A 10,000-nucleotide genomic window follows, 5' to 3' on the forward strand; every position below is an offset into this window, starting at 1 on the left:
CCTTTCGCCTGCAGGTCCCGAGCCGCCTTTATTTGCTGTTACGAGCATCGTGTGCCCCATACCTGCGTGACAAGCACCGCAGGGCGGCAGAGCCATCGCACTTAGCCGGGTGGCAGAGGAGGACCAGACTATTCACAGATAGCGGCCCAACGACTCCCAGAGCCGGTCGTGCGGCGCGCGAGGTCTGCTCTCTTCACAAGAGGCTTTATTAGGGAGTGCTAAGGCAAGGTTCTGTGCCCTCCACCCTCATCGCAACACCCATGGGAGCCTCCGGTCGTCAATAGACCGCCGCACCGGCCTCTGACTGACTCTCAGAATGGACGGAAAGAGCCGGGTAAGCCTTTCAAAAGATTCGACCACGTGCCGAAAACTTTAGACTTCCGTGAGCTCTCCGGCTTGCACCGAGACCCGAAGTCGACGTGCTAAGCACCACGGGACCCCTTTCGCCTGCAGGTCCCGAGCCGCCTTTATTTGCTGTTACGAGCATCGTGTGCCCCATACCTGCGTGACAAGCACCGCAGGGCGGCAGAGCCATCGCACTTGGCCGGGTGGCAGAGGAGGACCCGACTATTCACAGATAGCGGCCCAACGACTCCCAGAGCCGGTCGTGCGGTGCGCGAGGTCTGCTCTCTTCACAAGAGGCTTTATTAGGGAGTGCTAAGGCAAGGTTCTGTGCCCTCCACCCTCATCGCAACACCCATGGGAGCCTCCGGTCGTCAATAGACCGCCGCACCGGCCTCTGACTGACTCTCAGAATGGACGGAAAGAGCCGGGTAAGCCTTTCAAAAGATTCGACCACGTGCCGAAAACTTTAGACTTCCGTGAGCTCTCCGGCTTGCACCGAGACCCGAAGTCGACGTGCGAAGCACCACGGGACCCCTTTCGCCTGCAGGTCCCGAGCCGCCTTTATTTGCTGTTACGAGCATCGTGTGCCCCATACCTGCGTGACGAGCACCGCAGGGCGGCAGAGCCATCGCACTTGGCCGGGTGGCAGAGGAGGACCAGACTATTCACAGATAGCGGCCCAACGACTCCCAGAGCCGGTCGTGCGGCGCGCGAGGTCTGCTCTCTTCACAAGAGGCTTTATTAGGGAGTGCTAAGGCAAGGTTCTGTGCCCTCCACCCTCATCGCAACACCCATGGGAGCCTCCGGTCGTCAATAGACCGCCGCACCGGCCTCTGACTGACTCTCAGAATGGACGGAAAGAGCCGGGTAAGCCTTTCAAAAGATTCGACCACGTGCCGAAAACTTTAGACTTCCGTGAGCTCTCCGGCTTGCACCGAGACCCGAAGTCGACGTGCTAAGCACCACGGGACCCCTTTCGCCTGCAGGTCCCGAGCCGCCTTTATTTGCTGTTACGAGCATCGTGTGCCCCATACCTGCGTGACGAGCACCGCAGGGCGGCAGAGCCATCGCACTTGGCCGGGTGGCAGAGGAGGACCAGACTATTCACAGATAGCGGCCCAACGACTCCCAGAGCCGGTCGTGCGGCGCGCGAGGTCTGCTGTCATCACAAGAGGCTTTAGGGAGTGCTCAGGCAAGGGTCAGCCCGCAGCCTTCCTGGCAACACCCAGGGGAACCAGGCCACTCGCGTCTCTCGCCTTCATTTTCGACACGAGCGCCTGCGGAGGGCCACCACCCCCTCCGATTGTCAAGAGACCTCCGCACCGGCCTCTGACTTACTCTCAGAATGGACGGAAAGAGCCGGGTAAGCCTTTGAAAAGATTCGACCACGTGCCGAAAACTTTAGACTTCCGTGAGCTCTCCGGCTTGCACCGAGACCCGAAGTCGACGTGCTTAGCACCACGGGACCCCTTTCGCCTGCAGGTCCCGAGCCGCCTTTTATTTTTGTTACGAGTATCGTGTTCCCCAAACCTGGGTGACGAGCACCGCAGGGCGGCAGAGCCATCGCGCTTGTCCGGGTGGCAGAGGAGGACCAGACTATTCACAAATAGCGGCCCAACGACTCCCAGAGCCGGTCGTGCGGCAGGCGAGGTCTGCTCTCATCACAAGAGGCTTTAGGGAGTGCTCAGGCAACGGTCAGCCCGCAGCCTTCTTGGCAACACCCAAGGGAACCAGGCCACTCGCGTCTCTCGCCTTCATTTTGGACACGAGCGCCTGTGGAGGGACGGCCGGAGTCAACGTGGGGTTTGCCCGCCCTCCAATAGTGTCAAAAGACCGCCGCACAAGTCTCTGACTGACTCTTAGAACAGACAGAAAGAGTTTGTCAAATCTGTCAAAAAATTGACAAAGTGTCAAAAATTCGACTTCCAAGAGCTCTCCGGCATGCACTCATACCTGTCATTAAAGTGCTATGCCCGTGGAACCGTTTTTCGGATGCCTTTCAGAACGGTCCCGCGCCGCCATTTTGTTCTAAAAATCGTGTTCCCATATATCTCCGGGTACCCCGCCAACCTCACTGCGGAAAAACTACAAGTGGCACTGAATGGGTCTGAATTCCAAATTTGACTGCATCGGTCTGGAACTCGGTCCGGTCAAAACCGTTTGGATTTTTCTCGGTCCGGACTTCCGCGACAGACAAAGTTAAAGTTTTCGGGCTGCAGGCACAAAACGACAGCTGGCCATTTGCCGGGCTCAATTCACCCAATTCCTCCGGCACTTCGGAGCACATGTTCGGTGTAAGTTTGCGAATCTTTCCCGATGCTGCAGCATTTTCCTCCGCTGACACTTAGAATATTTTTCACACTTTGCTGAAAATTTTTCTAAGTGTTTTTTTCCAAGTTTTCCTGGTTACTGATTTCTTCTTTTTAAACATTTTTCTAAGTTTTTCTGGTTACTGATTTCTTCTTTTTAAACATTTTTCGCAGTTTGTCTGGTTACTGATTTCTTCTTTTTAAACATTTTTCGCCGTTTTTCTGGTTACTGATTTCTTCTTTTTAAACATTTTTCGCCGTTTTTCTGGTTACTGATTTCTTCTTTTTAAACATTTTTCTAAGTTTTTCTGGTTACTCATTTCTTCTTTTTAAACATTTTTCTAAGTTTTTCTGGTTACTGATTTCTTCTTTTTAAACATTTTTCTAAGTTTTTCTGGTTACTCATTTCTTCTTTTTAAACATTTTTCTAAGTTTTTCTGGTTACTCACTTCTTCTTTTTAAACATTTTTCTAAGTTTTTCTGGTTACTGATTTCTTCTTTTTAAACATTTTTCGCCGTTTTTCTGGTTACTGATTTCTTCTTTTTAAACATTTTTCTAAGTTTTTCTGGTTACTCATTTCTTCTTTTTAAACATTTTTCGCCGTTTTTCTGGTTACTGATTTCTTCTTTTTAAACATTTTTCTAAGTTTTTCTGGTTACTGATTTCTTCTTTTTAAACATTTTTCTAAGTTTTCCTGGTTACTCATTTCTTCTTTTTAAACATTTTTCTAAGTTTTCCTGGTTACTCATTTCTTCTTTTTAAACATTTTTCTAAGTTTTCCTGGTTACTGATTTCTTCTTTTTAAACATTTTTCGCAGTTTTTCTGGTTACTGATTTCTTCTTTTTAAACATTTTTCTAAGTTTTTCTGGTTACTGATTTCTTCTTTTTAAACATTTTTCTAAGTTTTTCTGGTTACTCACTTCTTCTTTTTAAACATTTTTCTAAGTTTTTCTGGTTACTCACTTCTTCTTTTGAAACATTTTTCTAAGTTTTTCTGGTTACTGATTTCTTCTTTTTAAACATTTTTCTAAGTTTTTCTGGTTACTGATTTCTTCTTTTTAAACATTTTTCGCAGTTTGTCTGGTTACTGATTTCTTCTTTTTAAACATTTTTCGCCGTTTTTCTGGTTACTGATTTCTTCTTTTTAAACATTTTTCTAAGTTTTTCTGGTTACTCACTTCTTCTTTTTAAACATTTTTCTAAGTTTTTCTGGTTACTGATTTCTTCTTTTTAAACATTTTTCGCAGTTTTTCTGGTTACTGATTTCTTCTTTTTAAACATTTTTCTAAGTTTTCCTGGTTACTGATTTCTTCTTTTTAAACATTTTTCGCAGTTTTTCTGGTTACTGATTTCTTCTTTTTAAACATTTTTCTAAGTTTTTCTGGTTACTCACTTCTTCTTTTTAAACATTTTTCTAAGTTTTCCTGGTTACTGATTTCTTCTTTTTAAACATTTTTCGCAGTTTGTCTGGTTACTGATTTCTTCTTTTTAAACATTTTTCGCAGTTTTTCTGGTTACTGATTTCTTCTTTTTAAACATTTTTCTAAGTTTTTCTGGTTACTCACTTCTTCTTTTATAACATTTTTCTAAGTTTTCCTGGTTACTGATTTCTTCTTTTTAAACATTTTTCTAAGTTTTCCTGGTTACTGATTTCTTCTTTTTAAACATTTTTCTAAGTTTTCCTGGTTACTGATTTCTTCTTTTTAAACATTTTTCTAAGTTTTTCTGGTTACTCATTTCTTCTTTTTAAACATTTTTCGCAGTTTTTCTGGTTACTGATTTCTTCTTTTTAAACATTTTCCTAAGTTTTCCTGGTTACTGATTTCTTCTTTTTAAACATTTTTCTAAGTTTTCCTGGTTACTCATTTCTTCTTTTTGATCATTTTTCTAAGTTTTCCTGGTTACTGATTTCTTCGTTTTGAACATTTTTCTAAGTTTTCCTGGTTACTCACTTCTTCTTTTCAAACATTTTTCATCGTTTTTCTGTTTACTCATTTAGCACTTTCAGGCACTTTCCGATCATTTCCTCGTTCCCGATTTCACCCTTTAAAACGCTTTCGGGCATTTCCCTAAGTTTTGCGGTTCACTCGTTTGGGACTCACTGACACCTTCTCTAGCTTCCCTGCTCACTTTTTTCGTACTGTTGAGAAAATTCGAACCCTTTCCTTAACTATGCCGGTTACTGACTTCACCGCTTCAGACCCTTGTCCCCGTAATGAAAGATACCATTTCCCACCGTGGGAAATGCACGAAAATCGGACTGAACACGGGGGAGGCTCCCCCCTCGAAGGCGAGACCGTCGGCAGAACCGCCGGGTCAAACCCGGCTGAGCTACCCGGCTTACAAGTCTCAAAGTCGGTATGAGCAGTCACGTCCACCCCCATTCCCTTTTGGACCACTTCCCACGGTTCCAAATGCATGAAAATCGGCCTGTACACGGGGGAGGCACCCGCCTCGAAGACGAGACCGTCGGCAGAACCGCCGGGTCAAACCCGGCTGAGCTACCCGGCTCGGAAGCGCCAAAGTCGGGTTGAGCAGTCACATTCACTCCCATCCCCTTTTGGGCAACTTCCCACGGTTGGAAATGCATGGAAATCGGACTGAACACGGGGGAGGCTCCCCCCTCGAAGGCGAGACCGTCGGCAGAACCGCCGGATCAAACCCGGCTGAGCTACCCGGCTTACAAGTCTCAAAGTCGGTATGAGCAGACACGTCCACCCCCATTCCCTTTTGGACCACTTCCCACGGTTCGAAATGCATGAAAATCGGCCTGTATACGGGGGAGGCACCCGCCTCGAAGACGAGACCGTCGGCAGAACCGCCGGGTCAAACCCGGCTGAGCTACCCGGCTCGGAAGCGCCAAAGTCGGGTTGAGCAGTCACATTCACTCCCATCCCCTTTTGGGCAACTTCCCACGGTTGGAAATGCATGGAAATCGGACTGAACACGGGGGAGGCTCCCCCCTCGAAGGCGAGACCGTCGGCAGAACCGCCGGATCAAACCCGGCTGAGCTACCCGGCTTACAAGTCTCAAAGTCGGTATGAGCAGACACGTCCACCCCCATTCCCTTTTGGACCACTTCCCACGGTTCGAAATGCATGAAAATCGGCCTGTATACGGGGGAGGCACCCGCCTCGAAGACGAGACCGTCGGCAGAACCGCCGGGTCAAACCCGGCCGGGCTACCCGGGTTAGAAGCCCTAGAGTCGGGTTGAGCAGTCACAATCACTCCCATCCCCTTTTGAACCTGTTCCCACCGTTGGAAATGCACGAAAATCGGCCTGTACACGGGGGAGGCTCCCCCCTCGAAGGCGAGACCGTCGGCAGAACCGCCGGGTCAAACCCGGCTGAGCTACCCGGCTTACAAGTCTCGAAGTCGGGTTGAGCAGTCACATTCACTCCCATCGACTTTTGGGCAACTTCCCACCGTTGCAAATGCATGAAAATCGGCCTGTACACGGGGGAGGCACCCGCCTCGAAGTCGAGACCGTCGGCAGAACCGCCGGGTCCAACCCGGCTGAGCTACCCGGCTTACAAGTCTCAAAGCCGGGTTGGGCAGTCACGTTCACCCCCATTCCCTTTTGGATCACTTCCCACGGTTCGAAATGCACGAAAACCGGCCTGTACACGGGGGAGGGTCCGCCCTCGAAGGCGAGACCGTCGGCAGAACCGCCGGGTCAAACCTGGCTGAGCTACCCGGCTTACAAGTCTCAAAGTCGGGTTGAGCAGACACGTCCACCCCCATTCCCTTTTGGACCACTTCCCACCGTTGGAAATGCACGAAAATCGGCCTGTACACGGGGGAGGCACCGGCCTCGAAGACGAGACCGTCGGCAGAACCGCCGGGTCAAACCCGGCTGAGCTACCCGGCTTACAAGTCTCAAAGTCGGGTTGAGCAGTCACATTCACTCCCATCGACTTTTGGGCAACTTCCCACGGTTCGAAATGCACAAGATTCGGCCTGAACACGGGGGACGCTCCCCCCTCGAAGGCGAGACCGTCGGCAGACCCGCCGGGTCAAACCCGGCTGAGCTACCCGGCTCGGAAGCGCCAAAGTCGGTATGAGCAGTCACGTTCACTCCCATCCCCTTTTGGACCGCTTCCCACGGTACGAAATGCATGAAAATCGGCCTGTACACGGGGGAGGCACCCGCCTCGAAGACGAGACCGTCGGCAGAACCGCCGGGTCAAACCCGGCTGAGCTACCCGGCTTACAAGTCTCAAAGTCGGGTTGAGCAGTCACATTCACTCCCATCGACTTTTGGGCAACTTCCCACGGTTCGAAATGCACAAAATTCGGCCTGAACACGGGGGACGCTCCCCCCTCGAAGGCGAGACCGTCGGCAGAACCGCCGGGTCAAACCCGGCTGAGCTACCCGGCTTAAAAGTCTCAAAGTCGGTATGAGCAGTCACATTCACCCCCATTCCCTTTTGGACCACTTCCCACGGTTGGAAATGCATGAAAATCGGCCTGGACACGGGGGAGGCTCCCCCCTCGATGACGAGACCGTCGGCAGAACCGCCGGAACAAACCCGGCTGAGCTACCCGGCTTACAAGTCTCAAAGTCGGTATGAGCAGACACGTCCACCCCCATTCCCTTTTGGACCACTTCCCACCGTTGGAAATGCACGAAAATCGGCCTGTACACGGGGGAGGCACCGGCCTCGAAGACGAGACCGTCGGCAGAACCGCCGGATCAAACCCGGCCGAGCTACCCGGGTTAGAAGCCTCAGAGTCGGGTTGAGCAGTCACGTCCACCCCCATTCCCTTTTGGACCACTTCCCACGGTTCGAAATGCACGAAAATCGGCCTGTACACGGGGGAGGGAGCCGCCTCGAAGACGAGACCGTCGGCAGAACCGCCGGTTCAAACCCGGCTGAGCTACCAGGCTCGGAAGCGCCAAAGTCGGGTTGAGCAGTCACATTCACTCCCATCCCCTTTTGGGCAACTTCCCACCGTTGCAAATGCATGAAAATCGGCCTGTACACGGGGGAGGGAGCCGCCTCGAAGACGAGACCGTCGGCAGAACCGCCGGATCAAACCCGGCTGAGCTACCAGGCTCGGAAGCGCCAAAGTCGGTATGAGCAGTCACATTCACTCCCATCCCCTTTTGGGCCACTTCCCACGGTTCGAAATGCACGAAAATCGGACTGAACACGGGGGAGGCTCCCCCCTCCAAAACGAGACCATCGGCAGAATCGACGGGTCAAACCCGGCCGAGCTACCCGGGTTAGAAGCCTCAAAGTCGGGTTGAGCAGTCACGTCCACCCCCATCCCCTTTTGGACCACTTCCCACGGTTCGAAATGCACGAAAATCGGCCTGTACACGGGGGAGGCACCCGCCTCGAAGACGAGACCGTCGGCAGACCCGCCGGATCAAACCCGGCCGAGCTACACGGCTTACAAGTCTCAATGTCGGTATGAGCAGTCACGTCCACCCCTATTCCCTTTTGGACCACTTCCCACGGTACGAAATGCATGAAAATCGGCCTGTACACGGGGGAGGCACCCGCCTCGAAGACGAGACCGTCGGCAGAACCGCCGGGTCAAACCCGGCTGAGCTACCCGGCTCGGAAGCGCCAAAGTCGGGTTGAGCAGTCACATTCACTCCCATCGACTTTTGGGCAACTTCCCACGGTTCGAAATGCACAAAATTCGGCCTGAACACGGGGGACGCTCCCCCCTCGAAGGCGAGACCGTCGGCAGAACCGCCGGGTCAAACCCGGCTGAGCTACCCGGGTCGGAAGCGCCAAGGTCGGTATGAGCAGTCACATTCACTCCCATCCCCTTTTGGACCGCTTCCCACGGTTTGAAATGCACGAAAATCGGCCTGTACACGGGGGAGGCTCCGCCCTCGAAGGCGAGACCGACGGCAGAACCGCCGGGTCAAACCCGGCCGGGCTACCCGGGTTAGAAGCCTCAGAGTCGGGTTGAGCAGTCACATTCACCCCCATCCCCTTTTGAACCTCTTCCCACCGTTGGAAATGCACGAAAATCGGCCTGTACACGGGGGAGGCGCCCCTCTCGAAGGCGAGACCGACGGCAGAACCGCCGGGTCAAACCCGGCCGAGCTACCCGGGTTAGAAGCCTCAGAGTCGGGTTGAGCAGTCACATTCACCCCCATCCCCTTATGAACCTCTTCCCACCGTTGGAAATGCACGAAAATCGGCCTGTACACGGGGGAGGCCCCCCTCTCGAAGACGAGACCGTCGGCAGACCCGCCGGATCAAACCCGGCCGAGCTACACGGCTTACAAGTCTCGATGTCGGTATGAGCAGTCACGTCCACCCCCATTCCCTTTTGGACCACTTCCCACGGTACGAAATGCATGAAAATCGGCCTGTACACGGGGGAGGCACCCGCCTCGAAGACGAGACCGTCGGCAGAACCGCCGGGTCAAACCCGGCTGAGCTACCCGGCTCGGAAGCGCCAAAGTCGGGTTGAGCAGTCACATTCACTCCCATCCCCTTTTGGGCCACTTCCCACGGTTCGAAATGCATGAAAATCGGCCTGTACACGGGGGACGCTCCCCCCTCGAAGGCGAGGCCGTCGGCAGAACCGCCGGGTCAAACCCGGCTGAGCTACCCGGGTTAGATGCCTCAAAGTCGGGTTGAGCAGTCACATTCACCCCCATCCCCTTTCGGCCCCCTTCCCACGGTTGGAAATGCATGAAAATCGGCCTGTACACGGTGGGCGCTCCCCCCTCGAAGGTGAGACCTTCGGCAGAACCGCCGGGTCAAATCCTGCCGAGCTACCCGCGTTAGAGGTCTCAATGTCGGCTTCAGCAGTCACATTCAATCCCATTCCCGTTTGGACCTCTTCCCGCCGATGGAAATGCACAAAATTCGGCCTGAACACGCGGGACGCTCCCCCCTCGAAGGCGAGACCGTCGCCAGAACCGCCGGGTCAAATCCGGCCGAGCTACCCGCGTTAGAGGTCTCAATGTCGGCTTCAGCAGTCACATTCAATCCCATTCCCTTTTGGAACACTTCCCGCCGTTAACAATGCACGATATTCGGCCTGAACACGCGGGACGCTCCCCCCTCGAAGGTGAGACCTTCGGCAGAACCGCCGGGTCAAATCCTGCCGAGCTACCCGCGTTAGAGGTCTCAATGTCGGCTTCAGCAGTCACATTCAATCCCATTCCCGTTTGGACCTCTTCCCGCCGATGGAAATGCACAAAATTCGGCCTGAACACGCGGGGCGCTCCCCCCTCGAAGGCGAGACCGTCGCCAGAACCGCCGGGTCAAATCCGGCTGAGCTACCCGCGTTACAGGTCTCAAAGTCGGCTTCAGCAGTCACATTCAATCCCATTCCCTTTTGGAACACTTCCCGCCGTTAACA

Source organism: Chiloscyllium punctatum, unplaced genomic scaffold (genome assembly GCF_047496795.1).
Source record: "Chiloscyllium punctatum isolate Juve2018m unplaced genomic scaffold, sChiPun1.3 scaffold_626, whole genome shotgun sequence".
Lineage (NCBI taxonomy): Eukaryota > Metazoa > Chordata > Chondrichthyes > Orectolobiformes > Hemiscylliidae > Chiloscyllium > Chiloscyllium punctatum.